The sequence below is a fragment of the Bombina bombina genome, chromosome 5 (assembly GCF_027579735.1).
Source record: "Bombina bombina isolate aBomBom1 chromosome 5, aBomBom1.pri, whole genome shotgun sequence".
NCBI classification, from domain to species: Eukaryota; Metazoa; Chordata; class Amphibia; order Anura; family Bombinatoridae; genus Bombina; species Bombina bombina.
This window is the reverse complement of record NC_069503.1, coordinates 765581172-765605988: the sequence shown is the minus strand read 5'-3', so window position 1 is coordinate 765605988 and position 24817 is coordinate 765581172. Positions and strand designations below refer to the sequence as shown.

The window sequence follows — 24817 nt, the reverse complement described above, 5'->3', positions numbered from 1 at the left end:
GAGCTAAGATGCATATTTTAGGGGAGTGACTGTATCCTGTGCTGGCTGACTCTCTATAACCGGTGTCTTCTGCATTTGTTGGTTTGGGCCAAAGAAAAATGTGGGGATCTTTTTTATATTCATAGGGGAGAGCCATCCATGTAGCCCAATGGTGCATGTGATGGGGGGAAGGTTCCTTCATGGCTAAGTGGTTGATGCAATAAGGAAGAGTCTCATATATGGGGGAGTGGGTAATGTAATGGGGGAAAGAATCCTGTTTGTCTGAGTGGTTCACATGATGGGGGAGGGCTTCCTGTATGAATGGGTAAGTTGTGTGATGGGGAACAGCCTCTAGTATGGGTGAGTGGTTCAGGCAGTGAGTAATGTCCTCCTGTATGGCTGAGTGGGTTATGCTATAGGGCAGATTCTCTGCTCCATCTGAGTGCTTTGGGCTATAGAGGAGAGCTGGTGGTAAAAGCAATTGATTCATGTTTCCCTGATTATGTGGAGAAAGATGGGACGTATCTTTTCCCCATAACTCAGAGGAGTCTGTAGGAACCTCTGTATATGCATAAGAACCTTGGTTGGCCTTGATATGTATCAATCCTTTGCTAGTTTCCACTGATTGTTGCCAGACAGCACATTTCTGGAGCTGCTGTTTGACGGTGAGAGCAGTTGCTCTCTGGAGTCAATCACTCTGGTGCTGCTTTCAGGATTCTTTACCATAACAGGCAGGTGACAAGGTACTATGTCATAATCCCTATATCTGAAAAAAAAATTGTACATTTGATGTTAGACATCTTGTAAGAACTCAAGGCTAAGGCTATATTGTACATCTATGTGCAAATCTTTCATTATAGTTAAAACACACTTTAGCTTTTATTCTTTTTAAATATAAATCATCTTTATACTCATAGTATTTTATATAATTGACATAGAGTTCACACCAATGAGCTTTTTTTGCTTTAAAGTTTTAGCAATGCCAAGTCTGATCTTCACAGTCAGTTTACCAGGTTGAAATTGAATGGATACCCCGTATATCTGGGCAAGCTTCTCCTTATGATATATTAATATACTTAATGCATTTAAACTTTTTTAATTGTATTGTAAATTTGTGCACTGCTTCTTGGTCATTTGACCACTGTAAGTCAGGAGTCCAATTATTCTTAAAGGGATATGAAACCCACATTTTTTCTTTCATGATTCAGATAGAGAATACAATTTTAAGCAACTTTATAATTTACTCTGATTATCATTTTTTTTTCTTTGTTCTCTTGGTATCTTTATTTCAAAAGCAGGAATGTAAGCTTAGGAGTCTGACCATTTTTGAATCAGCACCTGGGTAGTGCTAGCTGATTGGTGGCTTAATGTAGCCATCAATCAGCAAGCGTTACCCAGGGTACTGAAAAAATAATGGGCCAGCTCCTAAGCATACATTCCTGCTAATATATATTTAGACAAGTATATGTATGTATCTCAGTGTTCAAGACCTTTGCATGCCTTTTTTTCCCTAACACCTGATACCTTACATCTTTGAGCCCTTATAACTTTTATATGCAATATTTTTATTATTTAATAATTTTTATTCAATAGTGTTAGGCCTCGATTTATCAAAGCTTCAGCAGATAATTTGATTGAATTCCGCGTCGAATATGACGCGAGATTGATTCGCCTTAGTTAACAAAGCGTCAAGATTGTCAAATGTTGAAATTTGTGACGTAAAATACGATCCCGCAATCTCAATCCGACGCAGATTGATGCTTGCGTCATTACAGATGTTTTGAATTCACAATCGACTCTATTTGACCATTTTCCTAATTTATCAAACATTTAACAGGTACGCTTGCGTCTATTCCGACGCAGCGTACCTAGTTTTCAATCCGTCACTCTTGAGGTTGCGGATGCCATAGAACTCAATGGGAGTCTGAAAACAGAAATCTTATGTTCGATGCTGCAAGAGAATGAAGTATATTACATAATAAAAGTAAATTAGAAACTCGATTAAAATTGTATACCCTTTTTAAATCAAACAATATTATTGCTCCACATTTGGTGCGCTAGTAGATATAGGCATAAAAATTAAAAATACATTACTACTTATGGATTATGCTACAAATTTGTCTCTCATTGCAAAGCAAGGGGACAATATTATTTTTACAAATTTGTTGAAAAGTTTTGCCCCAAACTTGTCGCACTAACAGATATAGAGATAAAAATTAAATAAATACACAACATAATATAGCTAACTTCCTTATTATTTTTTTATGAAAAATCTATGTGCACTATGTTTAAGACATGTAATACAAGTCCCACTCTCCACTTCGCACCAATTTTGCCGCCACACTTTTCGCACCAATTATGACGCAAATGCCTAAACAACCAAGACACTAGTGAATTATTCAACCACTTTTCATTGGAATATACATAATCACATGATTTATGACATCAGCCAATCTGATTCAAATATACATTTTAAACTATCGCTAACAAATCAAAATGCTCGATACTTATGTCATTGATCACTCATCAGCTATTTGTTACATTGTGTATTATATTTGAATGTATGTATATGTAAATTTAGAATTAAAGATAAACATTGATGCTGACATTAGGACACACAGTGTAATATGTTAGACAAGGATTTTAAAATTCGAATTGATGTTTGATTCAATATAATCTTAAGGTGATAGCTCAAAGGGATAGCTCACCTAACATTAAACTTTCATGAATCAGATACAGCAGAAATTAAAATCACCTCTTTACTGTCATGCTATTTTCAGTTTATTTCTTCATTCTCTTGAATTTCTTTTTCAGTAAGAAATGTCATCTTATATGCCAGACCATTTTATAACACCTGTGAAGGGGTGGTTTTTAAAACTAGATTGCAATCAGGAGGGTTTACACAGGTACAGAGAAAAAACTGTCCCAGCTCTTAAAATATCCATTGATTGCAAATAAATACATATGATACCCTGATTACATTTTATATTTGCAATTATATATTTATATGTACAAGTATGTGCAAAGATATATGTACAAATTCTAGCATTAATAATAATTTATAAAAAAAATATGAGATAAAAGCATATCATGACTTCTAGAAATACAAATACACATTATGTGAAAGTATCATATAACAGATTTTTTTTGTATAACAAATAAATATAAAAATAACTTTCTATGAGATATTGTTGGTTGAGGTATAAATGTAGCTATTTCTTGGACATTACTAGTTGAAAAATAAAAGATTAGCTTTAGAGAAATGTGCTTGTTCATCGACAGTAATGAAATGGTATAAATAAAGTTGGGAAAAACCCAAATAACCACAACATCGATGACTGTTAGTTAACACCAGTCCAATGCACTGTACTTGACGCACGTGTTTTTTATGGCTTTTTTGATAAATAAGGGAATCATATTAAGATCCGCGTCCGCGATGTCTCTCGAGCGTATTGACACCGGCGAATGCACTGAGATTGACGCTTTGATAAATTGACCCCTTAGTATGGGCTCCATGTACGAATGAGGGAGGGCTGCTCCAGAGCCATTGTGGGGCAGGTTCGCATATGCGAGCCTTCTTCCCGCAATGTAAGAAGCAGCGCTCATTAGACCACTGCTTCTTACACCTTACCCCACCTCTGAGATGGCAAGGGAAAATCACAGAGAGTTTGCTCCCTCTTGTGATTGACAGCCCCTTCAGTCTCTTGATTGGTCGCACGAATAAAGGGGCGGGCATTACACACTGCGATGAGTGTGTAATGATGCTTAGGGGCCAGCGGATGAACAGATCCGCTGCCCTATGTACTGAAGGCGGGCGGACAGCTTCACAAGTTGAGAAGCTGTCCATCTGTCTCATGGGGCCCTATGAGTGTAACTGTACTTTGTAAGAAAATTTTGATGTGTTTTTTGCAACTTTTTATTTGAGCGTAACAGTTAACCAGAGCTCTGAAGTCACACTATTCCTGGGCGCGTTAAATTCAATTGTAATCGAGTGAGCTTGTTTGCTTTCAACTTGTAATACGCATGCTACTTCCGACGTGTGCAAAAAGCCGCGATAAATACCTTACCATAAACTATATACATTTCGACCTCTCTATACATTTTTAAAAAAACATTTATATAAATTACTTTTATATGAGGGTAAGACGTTATTTTAATGTATTTATGTTGTGTTTGGTGCACAGTTTTCTTTAACTCTTACACTTTACGCTAGGTCTCCACATGATGCACGCTAAATTTGTTTGCAATCGAGCTAACTCATTTACTTTCAGCTTGTAATATGCGCACAAGTTAGTGCAGTCGCAAAATTGTTCTATCAATAGCGCACCAATTGTAATCTACATGGGGAACTAACTTCTGAACAGGCCAGTAATTCACTTTTTAGCAATTATGTTCTTAATTAAAAAATAAATAAATATATATATATCATGTACTTTACAGCTTTGGCAACCTTTTGATTTAAATGAGCAACGGTTTTAACTTATAGTGCATACACCTCTCCTTGTAAGGATAAGGATAAGGTAGATGAGCAATCAAGAGCATACGTAAGCTCCAACCTCGACAACCACATATGTATTGCAGGAGAGAAACTTTAATCTGCAAAGGGATTAAGCACACAGTAAAATATTGATTTATCTTAAAAATAATGCAATAGAGCATATAATTTCAAGTGTGTTTTTAACTGACAAACTTAACTGATTCATTATTGTAATATATGTGAGTTTTTGTCCTTTCCTTAGTATATGAGCCTCTGTCTTCACTAGAACTTGTTTATTTGTAGGTGCAATTATGCCCTTAGTGTACTAAAACCTTTATTTCTCTACTATATTTGTTGCTATGGATATTTTAACTCACTTTAATAATTCTTTACCTACAATCTGAAGATTTGATCACAGCTATGGCTTCATAAATATAGTCACTGACAAAATACAGTCAACGACAAAAGCTATATTAATATCTTCATACCTTAAGAACAGAAAGTGTTTCTTATATCAACTACAGTGATGGAGACTTCATGGCTGTAAGTCATAGACAGTATGGACTGTTGGAATTCAAAAAAATAACTCACATAACTACCTCAAGGCTTGCATACAAGATCAAACACATCTCACACCAGGCATGCATGAGTATACACTTTCCCACTTGGTTTCTGAAGTTATTTCTCTACATTTAGAATTATATATATATACTAGATGATAGGCCTGTCCAGAGGGCAGTCTATTTAAAATAAATTACAAAACCCAAAGCTAATATTATAAAAAATGTAAAATTACAGAAAATCAAAAACAAAGCTATCCAAAATAAAAAAATAAACCTAAACTAATACCCCTATAAAAGTACCCCCCCTAAAATAAAAACACCCTAATCTAATACTAAACTACCAATAGCCCTTAAAAGGGATTTGTAGGGCATTGCTGTAAGTTAAATAGCTCTTCTATCTAAATAATTACCAATTACCCCCAACAGTAAAACCACCAGCCAACCCCCCAAAATAAAAAAAAATAAGTCTTATTGTAATCAAAACTATACATATACTTTCTAGTCCTTACCCCGCTAGAATAGTCTTTTCCTTGTGACGTAGGTTAGTGATGCCGAATCAATCACGGCAGTCCTACCACTAGGGGTGTGAAAACATTCAGCTTCTTTAGGCACGAGGAGCACTCATACGGCTACATTACCTCTGATGAAGAAGGTATTAACTATTAAATCCTTCGAAATGCTTCAGGTTTATCTGTGTACTTATAGTACCATTTTCCTGTTGCCGTATTCAGCTCTCCTGTATTGAGTATTCACTGTTACCAGTATCTCCGGTGGCCACCTGCTTGCCTCTCCCTTACCTCATATGATTGAGGTCTGTTCCTGTAAGTAGATCCCATAACTACTGCTCTCAGATGGCGGTATGGATCGTGTCGGTTTAGAGCATAATGCAAGCATTTTAGCTGCACCACATAACCTGTAATACCGGCGCATTTTTTTGATTGCAGGATTGACTTTATAGGCTAAAATGCTTGCGGTACAGCTATATTGACACGACTCCCAATAGTGCGTTCCTGCTTTTACTCTGAAATTGCAATTTTTTTCAGCGTTAAAACCGCAACACAAAACTCGTAGTCTAGGTATTTATTTGCCACTTATTGGATGTCTTTGCTTTTATATGTTTTTATGTGTTCACTATATTGGACTTTTACATATGTGATGTTTTATGATTTTTATATCAAATCTGCAAGTCATAACATTTTCCCTATACTTGAATATTGATTTTTTATTTATTTTATAGTCTATCAATAAACCCAAATTCCCCATATTAATAACTAGCTATAGGTGATGTTCTTTCTAAGCGCTGAATTGGTAGTCAGCTTTCCTTCACCATATAGGTGTGAGAGCAAGAGTGAGGGGTGTGTGTGTGAAAAAAGTGTGTGTGTGTGTGTGTATGTATGTGTGTGTGTGTGTGTGTGTGTGTGTGTGTGTGTGTGTGTGTGTGTATGTATGTGTGTGTGTTTGTGTGTGTGTGTGTGTGTGTGTGTGTGTGTGTATGTGTGTGTGTGTGTGTGTGTGTATGTATGTGTGTGTGTGTGTATGTATGTGTGTGTGTTTGTGTGTGTGTGTGTATGTGTGTGTGTTTGTGTATGTGTGTGTGTGTGTGTATGTATGTGTGTGTGTGTGTGTGTGTGTGTGTATGTATGTGTGTGTGTTTGTGTGTGTGTGTGTGTGTGTGGGGGGGGGGGGGGTTTGAGGGAGTGAAAAGGGCAAAGAAAGGGCCAGATAATCTAAAGCTTTTCTCTCATATGAGATGATCTAAAAATGATTGACCAGCACTGTGAGATCCCTACAAGATTCTAGAAGGGCAAATGTTGCTATACCTCTCCAAGGAGCCTTCTCTTGATGTGAAGAAAAGCTTAGTACAATAGGGCACCAAATGACATTTACATTTACACTTTGTGCTTTTTCCCCCCCTTACATTTTATTACATTTAAGATTTGCATTTTCTGTTTTGTATTTAAAATCCATCTAGATTCTGTATACAACAGTGTATTAACGATTGTGATTTTACAAATTCTGATTACGCATATGCATGCTATGATTGATATATTTCTGTGTATCAGTGTAAATTACATTGCACTTTGTATTTGTTCTGTAAAATAAGCCTGACCATTTTAGAAAAAGAGAGCGACAGTGAAGTTTGTCTGTAGCTCTCTCACTACTTTCATTATATTCTAGCATGTTGAACCTACATGCCTCACTGGTTTTTGTCACCTGCTGTATATAGGTGACGTCTGCTCAAAATGCACAAAATATTTAGGGCCAGATTACAAGTGGGCCGCTAAATATCACTTTCATGAAAGCGATATTAGTGCTCCACTTTGTAATACCAGTGCACGCTAATGTGTGCTGGTATTACAAGTTAACAACAATGCGAACATTACTGGAAAGCATTGCGCTCACAAGAGAGAGCTTACATAGGCTCTAATGGGAGCCTCATTCTGATGACGTCAAAGATGGCATCAGAACCTCATGCAGCGAAGGGGGTAAGTAGCACAGCTATGGGCAGAATTTTTATATATATTTGTCTATGTCTATATACATACAGCTATATTATGAGTTATGCTTTCTATAGGGAAATTAACGAATGCAACAAAAGTTGCGTTATTTAACCCCCTATAGCGCAGCCATTACAAGTTTTCAAACAGCCGGCTTGTGCGTGCGATATGGCTGCGTTGAGCCATACCGCACACAATCCAAGCTCTGTTTTGACGAGCTCGTGCACACTGCAATAGCGGAACACCTGCGATTGCGGAATAAAAAGCTCAAGCCTATTTGCTGATTGGAACAGTCAATAGGATGAGAGCTGCTCAAATCCTATTGGCCGATTGGAACAGCCAAAAGGATTTTAACAGCGCTAATCCTATTGACTGATTGAAATCTTTCAGCCAATAGGAATGCAAGGGACGCCATCTTGGATGGCGTCACTTGCATTGAAGTTCCAGTTTACCGCGGCGACCATATGAAGAGGATGCTACACGCCGGATGTCTTCAGGATGGACCCACTCCTCACCGGATGGATGAAGATAGAGATGCCATCTTGATGAAGACTTCTTGCCGCCTGGATGAGGACTTCGCTGGCTGGATGAAGATCGAAGAGGCCGCCTGGATGAAGGCTTCTTGCCGGCTAGATGGATCCTTCAAGCAGGACTTCAATAACTGTAAGTGGATCGTCGGGGGTTAGTGTTAGGTTAATTTAAGGGTTTTTTGGATGGGTTTTATTTTTGGATTAGGGTCTAGGCATGTAAAAGAGCTAAATACCCTTTTAAGGGCAATGCCCATACAAATGCTCTTTTCAGGGCAATGGAGAGCTTAGGTTATTTTAGATAATGTTTTTTTATTTGGGGGCTGGTTGGTTGGGTGGTGGGTTTTACTGTTGGGGGGTGTTTTTATTTTTTTTGTTACAGGTAAAGGAGCTGATTTCTTTGGGGCAATGCCTTACAAAAGGCCCCTTTAAGGGCCATTGGTAGTTTATTGTAGGCTAGGGTTTTCCTTATTTTGGAGGGGCCTTTTTATTTTGATAGGGCTATTAGATTAGGTGTAATTCTTTTTTATTTTTGATAATGTGGTTTTTTATTTTTCGTAATTTAGTGTTTGTTTTTGTTGTCATTAGATACTTTCGGCTAGATTACGAGTTGTGCGTTAGGATAAAAAAGCAGTGTTAAGAGGTCCTAACGCTGCTTTTTTATGCCCGCTGCTATTACGAGTCTTGAAGGTTTAGAGTCAATGCACACTTCTTTGGCCTTACCGCAAAACGACTTACGTAAACTTCGTAAAGATTTTTTTCTATGGGACTTACATAGCGATAGTATTACGAGTCTGTCCTGGGAGGCCAAAAAGTGAGCGGTACACCCTACCCCATCAAGATCCGTAACGCATTCTAAAGTCAGTAGTTAAGAGTTTTATGGTACAACGCTGTAACATAAAACTCATAACTAAAGTGCTAAAAAGTACACTAACACCCATAAACTACCTATTAACCCCTAAACTGAGTCCCTCCTGCATCGCAAACACTAAAATAACATTTTTAACCCCTAATCTGCTGCTCCGGACACCACCTACATTATATTTATGAACCCCTAATCTGCTGCCCCCAACATCGCCGACACCTACATTATATTTATTAACCCCTAATCTACCGCCCCTAATGTCGGCACAACCTACTTACACTTATTAACAGAAAAAAGGGGGTACTAAGGCACTACTAGTGAATCGATACAGGAATTAAATATGCTTATAATTAATCAATTGCTTAATACAAGATAAAAACAAAATAGGGGTGCTGTATACTAGGATTAAGGCTAAGACAAATCAGTACAAGACTGATGTAGGTGTACACCTGTTTAGCACTCACATTCCTGTGTTTACGTTAAGACTGATAGATAATATGAGACTACCTGAGTGGAGTGCTGATTTAGATAAATTAAAATGTAACCTTTAATAGAAATTATTAAAATTATACATACACAAAAGGACAAAACATTTAAAATAAACGTCTACTATTTCAATCCTGATTCTTTAAATGTGACGTTATCACATATGTAAAGGGGGTAATGAGTAGGCTTCAAATTGAAGATACAGAGATTGCTTATGACAAGCTGTATCAATAGTAAAAGTATATAAGATTTTAATTATGGGTAGCTGCTTTAAATTCCACGGGAAGAATACCTGGCTAAGTGCTTGTCATGAAATAGCCTGCACATATTGTTGCTTGTATTTTATGCCTTATTCTAATTGAAATAACGATCCTATAAAGTTAACAATATTTTAAATCCAAAATATTGTTACATACGTATCAAATCATTACTATTATGTAGGCATACATAGGTATACTTTACAACATCTCAAGTTCATTGCCTTCAGCAGTTTTTGGTCTCTTTGACCTATATTTATAGGTTTATGTTTTTCTGATAACGTGTCTGTCACGGTACTTTATATATACTTGGTAGGTGAATGTCACTCCAGAAAAACAGTTACAATAAATACAATATTTCCTATAATATTTCACTGACTGTACTGCTTATATATTATAACCTTGTGAAAGTTAGTGTTGATTACTATAGTTCCCCATTAAATGGCACTGTTGTGTTTAAACTTTGTCTGAATTCTGCGTCGGCGATATATAAACAGATTAGATTATCACTGTTGATAATAAAAGGCAACGCTATATGTTTGAGATCTCAATGATCTTATTAGGTTGCTGTATTCCTAATTTACTTGTTTCAAATATACTATTGGGTACCAGGTATACCTACAGGATTAGAATCTTTGTAGGGGGGCACATATATGACAATCCCTTTTGTACTACTGAGCTTTTATAGATTTGAGCTCCCGTGAATTGTTGTACATATAATCCTTAACTTGTTGTGATAAGTATTTGACAGTTACCTACTGTTTTAAGGCTCTACTTGGATACCGGCCTATACCTGTAATTGTATATGCATAATGATTCATAGCAGATATTCTGGTTTTCTGTCACACAACACTAGGATTCTCTCTGGAGATATTACTTTAGTGTCAAATTATTGCTAGGAATTACTTGTCAATGCCTTTAGGTATTGCAGCTTTAACCTTATATAAGTAGTTGTTTAGTTATATAGTTACCCTTGTCATTACCGGCCTATACCGCTAAAGGACTGAAAGATATATTGAAAGTACCGGCCTATACCTTTTAACTACTTGTAGTGGTATCAAGTTCTCTAAATAAAGTTACCGGCCTATACCTTAATAAGACAACTGATACAATTGTTACCGGCCTATACCCTGCATCAGTTCGTTACTATATCAGGTTCTTGGATGCCAGACTATATATTACGGAACTATGAGATACCAGTGATGCCAGTTATTACTTTGTGATCTCTGAATTGTAATATCGAATTAATCGTTTAAGATACCGGCCTATACCTTTGTAAATTCAAGATAACAACAACTATATTGTCCTATATCTTATGGCACCTAGTAGTTTTATCTTATCCTCTGTGCGGAATTACCGGCCTATACCTGTTATTTATAATTAGTATCAGCCAACTCGACCCATTCACATTAGCGAAAAAAAGTATAATGAGTTATAAATGTGGAAGTGGCCAAATGCCGTAACTATTCATTTAATTCTATAAGTAGATTATTGGAAATACTTCCACATCGGATGTTATGCAAATAGTAGACAAGTTAAAATAACATATAGGCACAATCCTGTAACATGTTTCGCCAGTAACCTGGCTTTGCCAAAGGGAATTTAAAGCAGCTACCCATAATTAAAATCTTATATACTTTTACTATTGATACACCTTGTCATAAGCAATCTCTGTATCTTCAATTTGAAGCCTACTCATTACCCCCTTTACATATGTGATAACGTCACATTTAAAGAATCAGGATTGAAATAGTAGACGTTTATTTTAATTGTTTTGTCCTTTTGTGTATGTATAATTTTAACGATTTCTATTAAAGGTTAAATTAAAATTTATCTAAATCAGCACTCCACTCAGGTAGTCTCATATTATCTATCAGTCTTAACGTAAACACAGGAATGTGAGTGCTAAACAGGTGTACACCTACATCAGCCTTGTACTGATTTGTCTTAGCCTACACTTATTAACACCTAATCTGCCGCACCCAACGCCGCCGCCGCCACTATAATGAACATATTAGCCCCTAAACCGCCGCACTCCTGCCTCGCAAACATTAGTTAAATATTATTAACCCCTAATCTGCCATCCCTAACATTGACGCCACCTACCTACATTTATAACCCCTAATCTGCTGCCCCCAATGTTGCCGCCACTATATTAAAGTTATTAACCCCTAAATCTAAGTCTAACCCTAACCCTAACAACCCCTAACTTAAATATAATTTAAATATAAAGAAATTACTATCATTAACTACATTATTCCTATTTAAAACTAAATACTTACCTATAAAATAAACCCTAAGCTAGCTACAATATAACTAATAGCTAGTTTAGGGTTTATTTTTATTTTACAGGCAAGATTGTATTTATTTTAACTAGGTAGAATAGTTATTAAATAGTTATTAACTATTTAATAACTACCTAGCTAAAATAAATACAAAAGTACCTGTAAAATAAAACCTAACCTATGTTACACTAACACCTAACACTACACTATAATTAAATAAATTAACTAAATTAACAACAATTAAATCAATTAAATTAAATTAGCTAAAGTACAAAAACAAACACTAAATTACAGAAAATAATAAACAAATTACAAGATATTTAAACTAATTACACCTAATCTAATAGCCCTATCAAAATAAAAAAAGCCCGCCCGAAATAAAAAAAATAACCCTAGCCTAAACTAAACTACCAATAGCCCTTAAAAGGGCCTTTTGTGGGGAATTGCCCCAAAGTAATCAGCTCTTTTACCTGAAAAAAAAAATACAAACAACCCCCTCAACAGTAAAACCCACCACCCACACAACCAACCCCCCCAAATAAAATACTATCTAAAAAAAACTAAACTCCTCATTGCCCTGAAAAGGGCAATATGATGGGCATTGCTCTTAAAAGGGCAGTTAGCTCTTTTGCAAGCCCAAACCCTAACCTAAAAATAAAACCCACCCAATACACCCTTAAAAAAACCCTAACACTAACCCTGTGAAGATCGACTTATCGGGAGAAGTCTTCATCCAAGCCGGACCGAAGTCCTCAACGAAGCCGGGAGAAGTCTTCATCCAAGCCGGGCTAAGTGGTCCTCCAGACAGGCAGAAGTCTTCATCCAGACGGCATATTCTACCTTCATCCATCCGGCGTGGAGCGGGTCCATCTTCAAGACATCCGACGCGGAGCATCCTCTTCATCCGACGACTAAAGACGAATGAAGGTACCTTTAAGTGACGTCATCCAAGATAGCGTCCCATAGATTCTGATTGGCTGTTGAATTCTATCAGCCAATCAGAATTAAGGTAGAAAAAATCCTATTGGCTGATCCAATCAGCCAATAGGATTGACCTCACATTCTATTGGCTGTTCCAATCAGCCAATAGAATGCGAGCTCAATCCTATTGGCTGATTGCATCAGCCAATAGTATTTTTTCTACCTTAATTCCGATTGGCTGATAGAATTCTATCAGCCAATCAGAATCTAAGGGACGCCATCTTCCATGACGTCACTTGAAGGCACCTTCATTCATCTTTAGTCGTCGGATGAAGAGGATGCTCTGCATTGGATGTCTTGAAGGTGGACCTGCTCCGCGCCGGATGGATGAAGATAGAAGATGCCGTCTGGAGGACCACTTCACCCGGCTTGGATGAAGACTTCTCCCGGCTTCGTTGAGGACTTCGGCCCGGCTTGGATGAAGAATTCTCCCAGTAAGTCGATCTTCAGGGGGTTAGTGTTAGGCTTTTTTAAGGGTGTATTGGGTGGGTTTTATTTTTAGGTTAGAGTTTGGGCTTGCAAAAGAGCTAACTGCCCTTTTAAGGGCAATGCCCATCCAAATGCCCTTTTCAGGGTAATGGGGAACATAGGTTTTTTTAGATACTATTTTATTTGGGGGGTTGGTTGTGTGGGTGGTGTGTTTTACTGTTGGTGGGGTTGTTTGTATTTTTTTCAGGTAAAAGAGCTGATTACTTTGGGTCAATGCCCCGCAAAAGGCCCTTTTAAGGGCTATTGGTAGTTTAGTTTAGGCTAGGGTTTTTTTTTATTTTTTTGGGGGGGCTTTTTTATTTTGATAGGGCTATTAGATTAGGTGTAAGTAGTTTAAATATCTTGTAATTTGTTTACTATTTTCTGTAATTAAGTATTTGTTTTTTTTGTACTTTAGCTAATTTAATTGATTTAATTGTTGTTAATTTAGTTAATTTATTTAATTATAGTGTAGTGTTAAGTGTTAGTGTAACTTAGGTTAGGTTTTATTTTACAGGGACTTTTGTCTTTATTTTAGCTAGGTAATTATTAAATAGTTAATAACTATTTAATAACTATTCTACCTAGTTAAAATAAATAAAAACTTGCCTGTAAAATAAAAATAAGTCCTAAGCTAGCTACAATGTAACTATTAGTTATATTGTCGCTAGCTTAGGGTTTATTTTATAGGTAAGTATTTAGTTTTAAATATGAATAATGTAGTTAACCCCTTAATGATACAAGTCGTACAGGGTACGTCTTACACAAACTGGTCTTTAAAGACCAGCGACCTACCCTGTACGACATTAGGGGTTTAAAGCAGCTGGAAGCGATCCTGCTTGCTTCCAGCTGCTTTCCGGTTATTGCAGTGATGCCTCGATATCGAGGCATCCTGCAATAACACCCCTTGGCCATCCGATGCAGAGAGAGCCACTCTGTGGCCCTCTCTGCACTGGACATCGATGGCCGGTATCGTTGGTGGGTGGGAGCTTACGTGGGAGGCGGGTGGGTGGCCATCGATGGGCCATATGACGTTGAGGGGGGCAGGATCGTGGGCGTTATTGTCAGGGGTGCGCACGGAGGGCAGGGCGGGCGCGTGCATGGGGTTGAAGCGGGTGGGAACGGCTACACTACAGATTTTTTTTTTAAAAAGTGGGATAGTGGGGTAAAAATTAATTTAAAAAAGGCATCTAAGGGATCTGGGAGGGGGTGGGGGTTGGTATTTGGCTGGGGGGAAGCTACACTACAGAAACAATTAATAAAAAAAAACAGTTTTTTTTGTAAACTGGGTACTGGCAGACAGCTGCCAGTACCCAAGATGGCTACCAATAAGGTAGAGGGGGAGGTTTAGAGAGCTGTTTGGGGGGGGATCAGAGAGATTGGGGGCTAAGGGGGGATCCTACACATCAGCATATGTAAATATGCTAAAAATATATATATATTTTTAAAAATACCTTTTATTTTAGTACTGGCAGACTTTCTGCCAGTACCTAAGATGGCGGGGACAATTGTGGGGTGGAGGAGGGAAGAGAGCTGTTTGGGAGGGATCAGGGGGCGTGATGTGTCAGGTGGGAGGCTGATCTCTACATTAAAGCTAAAATTAACCCTGCAAGCTCCCTACAAGCTACCTAATTAACCCCTTCACTGATAGACATAATTCACCTGTGATGCGCAGCGGTATTTAGCTGCCTTCTAATTACCAAAAAGCAACGCCAAAGCCATATATGTCGGCTATTTCTGAACAAAGGGGATCCCAGAGAAGCATTTACAACCATTTGTGCCATAATTGCACAAGCTGTTTGTAAATAATTTCAGTGAGAAACCTAAAGTTTGTGAAAAAGGGAACGTTTTTTTTTTATTTGATTGCATTTGGCGGGGAAATGGTGGCATGAAATTTACCAAAATGGGCCTAGATCAATGCTTTGGGTTGTCTACTACACTACACTAAAGCTAAATTAACCCTACAAGCTCCCTAATTAACCCCTTCACTGCGGGGCATAATACACGTGTTGTGCGCAGGGGCATTTAGCAGCCTTCTAATTACCAACGCCAAAGCCATATATGTCTGCTATTTCTGAACAAAGGGGATCCCAGAGAAGCGTTTACAACCATTTATACCATAATTGCACAAATTGTTTGCAAATAATTTCAGTGAGAATCCTAAAGTTTGTGAAAATTTGTGAAAAAGTGAACAATTTTTTTTATCTGATCTCATTTGGCAGTGAAATGGTGGCATGAAATATACCAAAATGGGCCTAGATCAATACTTTGGGATGTCTTCTAAATAATATATATATACATAACAAGGGATATTCAGGGATTCCTGAAAGATATCAGTGTCCCAATGTGACTAGCGCTAATTTTGAAAAAAAGTGGTTTGGAAATAGCAAAGTGCTACTTGTACGTATTGCCCTATAACTTGCAAAAAAGCAAAGAACATGTCAAAAGTTTTTGGGGGGTCAAAGTTAGAAAAGTGTGTTTTTTCCATTTTTCCTCATATTTTATTTATTTTTTTTATATTAAATTATAAGATATGATGAATATAATGGTATCTTTAGAAAGTCCATTTAATGGCGAGAAAAACGGTATATAATATGTGTGGGTACAGTAAATGAGTAAGAGGAAAGTTACAGATAAACACAAACACCGCAGAAATGTAAAAATAGCCCTGGTCCATAAAGGTACAGTCTAGTATAAATTAAACTTTCATTATTCAGATAGGACTTTTAATATTAATCAACTTTCCAATTTACTTTTATCATCAAATTTGCTTTTTTCTCTTGGTATTCTTAGTTTAAGCTAAACATAGGTAGGCTCATATGCTAATTTCTAAGTCTTTGAGGATTGCCTCTTATCACATGCTTTTTAAATCTCTTTTCAACACAAAGAGACAGAAAATGCACGTGGGCCATATAGATAACACTGTGTTCAGACACAGGGGGTTATTTAAGATTTAGCACAAAACAATGCTAAATTTAAGACAATAGATAATAAACAGTCACAGTCATGTGATCAGGGGGCTGGAAGAAGGTTCCTAGATACAAGGTAATCACAGAGGTAAAAAGTACATTAAAATAACTGTGTTGGTTATGCAAAACTGGGGAATGGGTAATAAAGGGATTATCTATCTTTTAAAACAATAACAATTCTATGGTAGACTGTCCCTTTAAGGGAAAGAAATTGAAAAATGGCCTTGTCCTTAAGGGGTTAATGATAGTAATTTTCTTTATATTTATTTAAATTATATTTAAGTTAGGGGGTGTTAGGGTTAGACTTAGGTTTAGGGGTTAATACGACGGCGACGTTGGGGGCGGCAGATTAGGGGTTAATAAATGTAGGTAGGTGGCATCTATGTTAGGGATGGCAGATTAGGGGTTATTAATATTTAACTAATGTTTGCGAGGCGGGAGTGGTTTAGGGGTTAATTTGTTTATTATAGTGGCGGCGATGTTGGGGCGGCAGATTAGGGGTTAATAAGTGTAGGTAGGTTGCGGCAACATTGGGGCGGCAGATTAGGGGTTAATAAATATAATGTAGGTGTCGGCAAGGTTGGGGGCAGCAGATTAGGGGTTCATAAGTATAATGTAGGCGGCGGCGGTGTCCGGAGCGGCAGATTAGGGGTTAATAAGAATGATGTAGGTGTCGGCGATTTTGGGGGAGGCAGATTAGGGGTTAATAAGTGTAAGTTTAGGGGTGTTTAGACTCAGGGTTCATGTTAGGGTGTTAGGTGTAGACATAACTTTTATTTCCCCATAGGAATCAACGGGGCTGCGTTAAGGAGCTTTACGCTGCTTTTTGGCAGGTGTTAGACTTTTTCTCAGCCGGCTCTCCCTATTGATCCCTGTTGTGTTTGTGCTTCATCTCTGACAGCTGACCAAGAATCCATTGAGGGTGAGGATCCTGGTCCTGCTGCTTCGCCAACGCTGGCAGGGGATGGGGTGGCTGTCATCCAATGTAAGAAATCATATCATGTTTTGAAAATTGATTCTTGACTGTGAATTAGTTAAACATATTTATTAACTGGTTTTTAAATATGTGTATAATGTAAGCATTGTCACATATTACATATCATAAACATGAATTGTGTTTGTGATTCACCTCTGACAGCTGACCAAGAATAAATTGAGGGTGAGGATCCTGGTCCTGCTGCCTCACCAACATTAGAAGAGGATGAGGTGGCTGTCACCCAATGTAAGAAATTATCATATTATGTTTTAACACTTGTATCTTGATTGTGAATTAGTAGAACATTTTTTTTTATATAGATCAAGATCAGGGACCCAATCTGACCCCTTTCTGCCACTACTGTTTGGCCGACTGGCAGAGGGGCTAGAGTATTGTGTCCGCTATAAATGACATCCAAGCAGCCCTAAAAGAGTTTTAGTCATTTATTAAATATGTATGTTTTATATTGTTGTTTATATGTTTTTGGTTTAAAAAAGAAAAGAAGAAGAAAATATAAAGATATATTTATTTTAAATTATTGTGTTGCTGTATTCCTTTAAGTATGATCTTGAATGGAAATGACAAACCAAAGATATGTTGAATGATGTATAAATAGCATGCAATCTAGTTAAATTTGGTTTTGTTTAAATTATATTTTTTTAAATTCATTCTTTTGCTGTCCTTTGATAAAGAGAATATGTAAATAAACTATGTAGCTGCTGATTGAAGGCTGCACATAGATGACTTGCACATGTGCATAGCTATTTATTATAAGATGGATATCTGAGGAATAAGAAAATTAAAAATAAGTTTAATGTTGCTTGAGATTATCTTCTCTATCTGCATAATGAAATTACATATATGAGTTTGATATACCTTAAAGTTCAGAAATAACATAATTTTAAAGTTTTATATTAAATTAGTAATGCTTCACATTAAATATGATATTTTCAGTGATTAAAGGTCTGAATAATAATATAATTAAAATATCTAAAAATAGTCTTATGAATAAATAGAGATATGAAAGACATCATTGCTTTATTCAAATATTCAAATATTGATGGACATGTAAATATGATAGAAAAAAATACTGACATAACATATATATTTAAATATAAATATATAGATATTTAATATATATGATAATATATAGAGATCTAATATATATGAGATATATAAAATATATATATATATATATATGATATATATATATTTTTTATATATATATTTATATATGTATGTATCGATATATATACAGTACATATAGATATATATATAAAATAATTATACATATATTATATATATACTGTATATGATATATATATATATATATATATATATATATATATATATATATATACACAAAGATATATGTACAATGGTTTTAATAAACTGAAAATAAGAAGTATAAATTGTCTCGATTTGAGACATTCAAGGTCTGATAGTGATCGCGGCGGACTTGTCGCTCGTGTTTTTAATGGACCTGTTTATAAATAAAGCTGTCGAATGTAGATTCACTGCAGCGATGTCTGGTGAGCGGATTGACTCGGCGAATGTGCCCAGATTGACGCTTTGATAAATCTACCCCTATGTATATATATATATATATATATATATATATATATATATATGCATGTATATATGTATGTTTATGTGTATGTATTTATATGTGTATATATATATATATATATATATATATATGTGTCTAATTGTATGTATATATGTGTGTATTTCTTTCCTAAGATATGGTGAGTCCACGGAATCATCAATTACTATTGGGAATATAACTCCTGGCCAGCAGGAGGAGGCAAAGAGCACCACAGCAAAGCTGCTATATATGTTATTTCCCTTACCCATAACCTCCAGTCATTCTCTTTGCCTGCGCTGCAAGGAGAAGGTGAAGTTTTGGTGTCTGATCTGCAATCAAGATTTTTTTATTTTAAAGCAGAGTAGGTTTGCTCTGTTCTTTCTAAATGGTCTAGACTTAGCCCATGTCAGTCTCTTCAGTAGGGCAATGGTGGCTTATAAGCAATTGGGAACTTGTGGGGTACAATCTTCACTGCGTTTTCCCAAAACATTTTGATGCCCTATTTAGATTTAGTGCTGCAGAATCTGTTAGCGCTGCGGAATCTGTTAGCGCTGCGGAATCTGTTGGCGCTCTACAAATAACCGATAATAATAATAATTTAGATAGCCTGAGTAAGTTTACTCAGTCTTTCTGTATTTCCACAGGTCCATGTGAGAGATGGCATCCTCTCAAACCAGGTGAGCTGTCCTGCTGCTAGACAGATAAATATAGAGGTAAGTGCCAGTTTTATTTTTCTATGTAGCACGGAAAAATGTTGCACTTATTCCGCTGAAATGCTACAGGGACGTTTTTTATTATTCCTGTCAGGGTGCAGATTTTTATGGCAATTTTTGCAGGCACTGTTAGTGTCAGTAGTTATTTATTTAATTAATGGTTCAGTGAGGATCCGTTTTTAGTAACGGATTATGTACTTTTTGGGGGGGTTATATTGTTTGTTTTTAAGCCTGTTTTTCAAGAAAGTTGTTTTAAAAAATAAAAAAATGGCTTTTTTCTCAGCTTTAGGACCGCCCCTTTTAGGGAGGTTCTGATTCTGTGATGTCAGAGTTTTTTTGGCGCTTTTTTAACTTCCTGTAAGAGTGAGGTGCCCATATTTCAGATGGCTCTGCTGTTTAGAAGGCTTCTTGCTGTTTTTGCTTCTCTGGAAATCTGGATTGTAAACGGGATCGGACAGGTAGGGCACCTCAGTAATTCTGCTGAGGTGTAGAGTGTTGCCTGGGGTATGTTTTCTTGATTTGGTAAATTTAAAGCAAACATTTATTTAAGAATGTTTTTTGGTTCTGTATTATATCCTTTGTTAAAAGATAAAAAAAAAGTTAAAGAAAAAACTTTTTGTTTTAATTTGCTTCTTTTTGTATTATAGATTAGGAGGTTGTGCAGGATGTTATCTGTAGCTTATGTTTTGATGCCCAGGTGGAACCCCCAGTACCTTTTTGTTCTTAATGTATTGATATATATATATTTGACCCTGAGCCATCATTAGCTAAGGCGGATGCTGTTCAGGAGCCTCCTGTTTCAGATGTGCTGCAGCTTTCTTCTCAAGCGTCCCAATCCTATTCATCTGCACATGCAGTGCCCTGCATTTCCTCTCATGCTCCGTCTGGAGTTATTTTGCAAGATATTGCTGCCCAGGTATCTTCTGCAGGACTGAGGTGCTGTCTGCTTTTCCCATGCTGCAGGGAAAACGCAAAAGGAAATTTAAAAAAACAGTAAGTAAGGTTTCTGATCCTGAAGTGGCTAATTGAAGTATTTCCTCTCAGAATTTTGAGGATGAAAATTCTTCGGGTGCATCTGAGGGTAAAATTTCAAATTCAGTCAGTATAATTCATTCTACTAATGCTGAAGTTGTGTGTAAGGTTAGCTCAACTAAGAATTGGTTCAAACATTTATTTTTTCTGTACCTCTGATTTCACAAATGCTATTAAATGTACAGATTGGTTTGAACTTCATGTCTCAAAGGATGTTGCTGTTAAGGCACTGCCACAGCTTTCTCCTTTTATGTCCCAAGCCTATATGGCGTCACATGCAGTGCCCTGTGGTTCCTCTCAATCCCCTGGAGGAGTGTATTTGCTTACATAAGTTGCAGGCTCAGGTATCTTCTGCAGTATCTGTGGCTTGGTCTGTTTTCCTTTACTACAGGGAAAAGGCAAGATGACATTTTAAGTCTCAAATAAGAGGGTTTCTGCTCCACATGCTGCTACGCAGGTTTGTCTTCTTCCAAGTTAGTGAGGAGGATTCGCCGGTAGTTTCTGAGGCTGAAATCTCAGATCAGGACAGTATAATTCCTTCATCTGTTACTGAAGTGGTATCCTTCAGTTGTTTGCTTCAAAGCCTCTTATATTATCAGGAGGTCTTGGCTGACTGGATGACACTAATCCCTATCGTTGTCTTTCCTTCTGAGTTTTGTGAACTTTATCAGTTCTATATTTTTCTTTCCTCTCTGGAAGGGTTCTAGATGTGCTGTGAGATGTTAACAGGATTGTTATAGAGAATCTGGGGATATTTCTCCCCATCTCACGTCCTTTTTAGGATTTCCTTTTGCTATCTCTCTTGAAATGCACGGTGTCTTTAACAGAAGGGAACTTTCTACTTTTAATCAGAGAACTTAGATCTCTGCGGAGATAATCTAGTTTTCTTTCTGACATAGAAAAGAAGCTGGAGGTTTAATTGTTCATTTAGAGCAATGTCTTAGAGCATTGTGGCTGAAATCTCTGATCAGCTGAGAAGACTACCAATGGTTTAGTGGTACAGCCTAGGCTTTATAGTTCTGCAGTTGCAGATTCAATGCTTTCTGTTTCCTCCAAATACACGCTTCTAGTGTCTCCTTTTAAGGATTAGACTTTGTTTGGGTCATGCCTTTCTGAGTCCAATCTAAAGTTTTCCACCCAGGGGAAGATTTCTCTTTCTAGAGTATCTGCAATCCAAGTAGGATGAGAGGCATTCCTTGAACTGGATTCAGGGTCTTCAGCTCTGGGAGTGACAGTTCCAGTTCAAGTTTGGGAACGGGATATAGGTATTTACCTCATATATTTCAGTTTCTGTCCTTCAAATTAGTATCCTTTCTCCTTTGGTTCTAGTGGGTCTCTTCCTAATGAACTTAGACCTGAGCAATTTATTGTTCCCTTAATCGGAATATTCTCTAGTTTTCTTAGTTTGCGCTATCCCAGTCAGACCTTTAGGTCTTGGGATATTGCAAGTGTGTTTTTCTGGACAATATATAGTTCAGGTATCATCCTGACTTCGAGCTAACTCTCTTTTTAGAGATCTTGTCCAATCTTCTTTTCCGGGGATGGGAAATTAATCTGGAGAAGAGTTTCCTTGTTCTATCCAGAAGGGTAATTTATTTGGGACTACCGCCACAATACCCTGAATGCACCTGATTTTGTTTGATCTCAGAAGTTATGCAGGGTCAGGTCTGGTCAGTGCCTGGATGGGAGACCGCCTGGGAACACCAGGTGCGGTATGCTTGGACCTTATTTGAGTCTTTATCTAGGAGATGTCTTTCAGAGGTCAGAAAATCAAGGATGTATTCCTTTTCCCCACCCTGCAGTCTTCTGTCTGGCCAACAGTAATCTCTAGTGGACGGTGGATAGCTTAGCCATCTTGCAACCAGGAGATTGCGAGTTTGGATTTAGCTGCAGTTGATATTTCTTCACTTTTCTGTGACCCTGTCTATTGAGGGAATTGGTCTGATGGTATTCCATGGACATCATTCCTTTTGCTATTTTCCATGACATGGAGAACTTTCAGATCTGTTTAAAAGGATAGATTTAGATCAGATGACAAGAGACTTTCTTCCGTAGTATTTTTTCAGGATTATCTATCTCCGGGTGCGTGCTTCTGTAGATATTCCTGGGTGATGTGACCACAATGCCAACCTGCTGGGCTGGTAAGCTGTCTGGGTCTTGTTTAAGGATTATGGACTTGGAAGTGTTTGCTCTCCTCTTTAAACATCTTGGAGTTGAAAGCAATTCACAATGCTCTGATGACTTGACCTCAGTCATCCCTAGCTTGGCTCCAATCGGACAATATCACCTCAAGGGTTTATATCAACCATTATGGAGGAACTAGGGGTTCCTTAGCCATGTAGGAGGTGACTTGGATTGTTCAGTGGGAGGAAGCTCACATTTGCTGTCGGTCATCCACTTTCCAGGGGTGGACAACTGGGAGTCGGGCTTCTAAATAGACTAATAATTCATCCCAGGGAGTGAGCATTTCCATCCGGAAGTTTTCTCTAGGTAGACCCTCACATGGGGGTTTCATGAGTTGGCTTCTGTGGGTGTTTTGACAGAATGCCAAGTTTCGAAGGTATGCTTTATGGTCATGTGATCCACAGACCGTTCTGATAGATGTTCTGATGTTTTTCTTGGATTTCAGTCTTGCATACCTTTTTCCTCTGTTAGTTCTCTTTCCATGAGTCATTACTCGTATTTTCAGGTGAGAGCAGCGGTGATTTTATTAGCCCCTGCGTGGCCTCGCAGGATCTGGTATGCAGACCTAGTGGAAATGTTGTCTCTCCACCTTGGAGAATACCTCTGAGGAAGGACTTCTGCTTCTTGGTCTTTTCCTTCATCAAAATCTGACTACTTGAAGATTAGACGCTTAGTTTTGTCTAAGTATAATGTGTTTGGTTTATGAGACTGCTGGACAGCAGCCTCCTGAGAGAATTTCAGCTCATTTCACTAGGGATGTCCCTTTTTCTTGGGCTTTCAAGAAGGAAGCTTCTGTAGAACAGATTTGCAAGGCTGCAACGTGGTCCTCTCTGCATACTTTTTCCAAATGTGATATTTTTGTCTCAGCTGAGGCTTCTTTTGGGAGAAAGGTTCTTCATGCAGTGGTGCCTTCTGTTTACGTTACCTGTCTTGTCCCTCCCTAATCATCTGTGTCCTCTAGCTCGGGTATTGGTTCCCACTAGTAATTGATGATTCTGTAGACTCACCATATCTTAGGAAAAGAAAACATAATTTATGCTGATAAATTTATTTATTTCCGGATATGGTGAGTCCACGGCCCACCCTTTATTTTAAGACAGTTATTTTTAACTAAAACCTCAGGCACCTCTACACCTTTGTGTTATATTCTTTTTCCATTTCCCTTTGGCTGAATGACTGGAGGTTATGGGTAAGGGAAGTGACATATATAGCAGCTTTGCTGTGGTGCTCTTTGCCTCCTCCTCCTGGCCAGGAGTGATATTCCCACTAGTAATTGATGATTCCGTGGACTCACCATATCCGGAAATAAATACATTTATCAGGTAAGCATAAATAATGTTTTATGTATGTAGGTGTGTGTCTGTATATATATCTATATATATATCTATATATATCCATACTTACGGCTAGATTTAGAGTTCGGCGGTAGCCGTCAAAACCAGCGTTAGAGGCTCCTAACGCTGGTTTTGGGCGCCCGCTGGTATTTGGAGTCAGTGATTAAAGGGTCTAACGCTCACTTTACAGCCGCGACTTTTCCATACCGCAGATCCCCCTACGCCATTTGCGTAGCCTATCTTTTCAATGGGATCTTCCTAACGCCGGTATTTAGAGTCGTTTCTGCAGTGAGCGTTAGAGCTCTAACGACAAGATTCCAGCCGCCTGAAAATAGCAGGAGTTAAGAGCTTTCTGGCTAACGCCGGTTTATAAAGCTCTTAACTACTGTACCCTAAAGTACACTAACACCCATAAACTACCTATGTACCCCTAAACCGAGGTCCCCCCACATCGCCGCCACTCGATTAAAAATTTTAACCCCTAATCTGCCGACCGCCACCTACGTTATACTTATGTACCCCTAATCTGCTGCCCCTAACACCGCCGACCCCTGTATTATATCTATTAACCCCTAACTTGCCCCCCACAACGTCGCCGCAAGCTACTTAAAATAATTAACCCCTAATCTTCCGAC

The 24817-nt window shown here is 37.7% G+C and overlaps 1 pseudogene; it reads left to right on the top strand.

Annotated features, from left to right (window-relative positions):
- Nucleotides 1–22264: 22264 nt before the first annotated feature.
- On the top strand, nucleotides 22265–22383 carry LOC128661798 (uncharacterized; annotated as a pseudogene).
- The last annotated feature ends 2434 nt before the right edge of the window (nucleotides 22384–24817 follow it).